Genomic DNA, 3,415 nt, shown 5'->3' on the forward strand with positions numbered 1-3,415 from the left:
ACTTGGTACAGAACTCGTGCAGCCTCCATGTCTTTATAGCCGTGTACGATTCTGGGCTGCAACTTCTTGATGCTGGATGAGATCTATCACTTTCCTGAAAATCTGCAGTTAAAGAACTAAAAGATAACTTTTGATCTTTTAGTTTGAATCTTTAATCTTTAATCTTTAATCCCTGAACGAACTCTTCTACTTTGAAATTCGAACTATAATGATCTTTTAATTCGTTCCTAAAGATAGATCTTCTTATCTCTTGCTAACTGCACAATAATCTGTTAAAGATATAACAGATTTATGTGTCCAGTATTTTCGGGCAAGATGTCAGGACATCGTATCCGACATCGTGGATCCTGCAGCTTTAATGCTTCACTTGACAATTTATCTTGACTTATGCATTGTGCAGCAACTCCAGTATTTACGGGCAGGATGTCAGGACATTGTATCCGACATCGTGGATCCTGCAACTTCACTTCTGCACTTGACTTTTATCTTGCATTGTACAGCAACTCCAGTATTCTCGGGCAGGATGTCAGGACATTGTATCCGACATCGTGGATCCTGCAACTTCAATTCTTCATTTGACATTTTATCTTGCCTTGTGCATTGTGCAGCCCGATCTCATTCCTTGACATAACGTTGGACATCATGTGCAGCAACTCCAGCTTTCCTTCATTGTCTAAGTGCTTATGTTTTAACAAAATCTTAGCCAATCTTTTAAAACACTTAATGGATGGCACCTCCTATCACCTCTTTTCCTTTGTCTTCCGCTGCATCTCCATGGTAGAAAACCACCATTAAAGGACCTCATTGAAGCTCAAAGATCCAGCCTACATAGAAGCTCCACAAGCAAGCTTTCATCAAGTGGTAATCAGAGCACAAGAGCTTAAAGTAGGTGCTCCTTAAACCTCCATTTTTTTTTGCTTTACCTTCTCTTCCATTGTTGTTTCTTCATTTTTCTCCATGTATCTCCTCACATGTCTTGTGCTAAATTTTGTTATCATGATTCTTTAGAGTTTCCACCGATTAAACTTGCTATAAAAGCTAGATTTGATTTTCTATGGTTCAAATTTCTTGTTCTTGTTCTTGAACCATGAATTGTGTTGATTTTAGGTTCCTTTGAGTTTTTTTCATGTTATTTTTTATGGCTGAAACCTAAACCATAAAATTCTTACAAAAATATTAAATTAGAAGAAAACCTCAAAAATCTAGAGTGACTTGTTCACCTATCGTAGTTTTGTCATAGAAGTCATGTCTAGTCATGAAACTTGTCACATAAGATTTCTTATGTTGTGCTGAATTTTATTTTCTTGTTTCTTTGTCTAACTCATTTGCTCATGAGTGTATGAAATTATTTTAGCCTATTATTTGATTTGAGTCAAATCTTTCATGTTAATTAGTCCTTAACATGTTCATGCAAAATTCTTAGACAGTCTTTGATTGTGAACCTTTTCTTGAACTTTTAGGTTTCCTTATGATTGTGTCTATTGTGAATTTGAGTTTTGGTGATTGAATTGCTGGCTGAAATGTTGATCCTAAGTGAATATTGAACTCCTAAAACTGTGATAAACAATCCTAGTGAGTTCAACATACATAGGAAGGTTGAAAGTAAGCCCAAGGCAATCAATATACCATGCTTAAAAAACAAAATCACTGGTGCTGGCAACTTGGACACACAAACTTGTAAAAATTACTGAGAATTGGTTACTTCGAATTTTGAGCTGAAATTTTTACTAAATTTTATAGACATCTGGAAAAAAGTTAGAAAAAAATAAACAAGTGATTTGGATAAAAGTAAAAAATAGGAAAAATCACATAAGTTGGCAGGAAAATCAGTATCCAAAAAAAAAAGTGAAAGGGAATGTGCTTGTTGTTTTGGCTCAAAATTTATTCTATAATTGGTGCCTATGTTATACCAATCTTAGTTCCGAAATTTCAATTGAAAATTACTGTGAAAACAAGTGCCAAAGCTAGAGATTTGTTGAGTCTTTTTTTTTATAGTTTTTTTACTCTACTCTAGAGCCATTCTAAGTTTCGCTTTGAGTCCTAGCTTGCTTCTATGTCCGTTTCATTGCTTTAATTGTTGAGTAATCCTTGAAAAATTGTCTTGTTAAAACTCCATTGGTTTAGCTTTCATTTCATTTTTTTTGGTCTTTGGTTATTGCTTGTCTCTTTGTTTCCTTGTTTGTGGGTTGCCATATAGGGAATTGGAAGGAGGATTGGTGCCATCCCTTGAAGAATTTGAGTCAAGAAGAAAGTGGCCAACCACCTTAAGAGCTATTGGACTAAGAAGCACTCCAAATTGAGTGAATCACCAAAGAGAGAACAACCACCAAAATTGAGGACCGTTTTGTAATTTTGTAATTTGCAATATACTTACCTTCATTGCTTTCAAGTTTTGTAACAAAAAGGCCTTTCATTGGAAGTGTGTTGGGAGCCTCCAATAGGTTACCAAACTTCCATTTGTATGTAATAATTTTAGGCAATTTTTCCTTAGGATAGTGAGTGTTTTGTTGGGAACCTTGAATGTGGTCATCCAAACACTCTTAGAATTCGCCTAGTTTACATTTCTTGCTTACTTTCATAGTTTATTTCCTTTACCTTTCATTGTCAAACCGCCTAGATAGCTTTCCTTTTACCAATTAGTTTTTTTTACCTTATCTTTCACACCTCTTTTAGTGTTTATTTTGGCTAGTTTCAACTATAGTTTCTTTTACCTTTTTTTTTCAAACCTCCAACAAGAAAGAACCACAACTTAGGAACCAACATAAGTCATCATCCATCTAGTGTTAATGGCGAGGGTACTAGTCATAAAGATCCTTTATCTAGAATCTTAGATGAGTTGAGTTCCCTCAAGTTATGGAAAGAAAAAAAAGAGAGAAAAGAAAAAGGAAAAAAAAAGAGTGGAAGAAGTAAGTCAAGATGAAAAAAAGAAAATAAGAGAGGAAGAAAGAAGAAAAATAATGAAAGAAATGAAAAGAGAAAAGCATGCCTCCTATAGTAGTAATAACTCTTGCAAGAGCCTAAGTGAAGAACTTCGTGACTATTACGAAGGAAGGCATAGGTCACATCTTAAACCTCACTCCCATAGAAGAGAAAAGGAAAGAAAGCCTCAAGAGGCTAACATTAACCTCTCATACTTCCATGGGAAGGACAATGTAGAGGCAAACTTAGATTGGGAAATAAGGGTAGAGCAACAACTTAAAAAGAAGTCTACTTCAAAATCTTATGGCTCTGACTCTTATCCAAAGAAAGACCAAGGTCAAGGCATCTTAGGGGTGACACCTTCTAAGCCCAAAGATGATAAGGGAAAGACAAAGAAAAGCAAGCCCCTAAGGCTAGTATGAAAGAGAAAACTAGCTCTATAAAGTGCTTTAAATGTCTTGGAAGAGGACACATTACTTCTCAATGCCCCACCACA

The sequence above is a fragment of the Glycine soja genome, chromosome 7, assembly GCF_004193775.1.
Source record: "Glycine soja cultivar W05 chromosome 7, ASM419377v2, whole genome shotgun sequence".
NCBI classification, from domain to species: Eukaryota; Viridiplantae; Streptophyta; class Magnoliopsida; order Fabales; family Fabaceae; genus Glycine; species Glycine soja.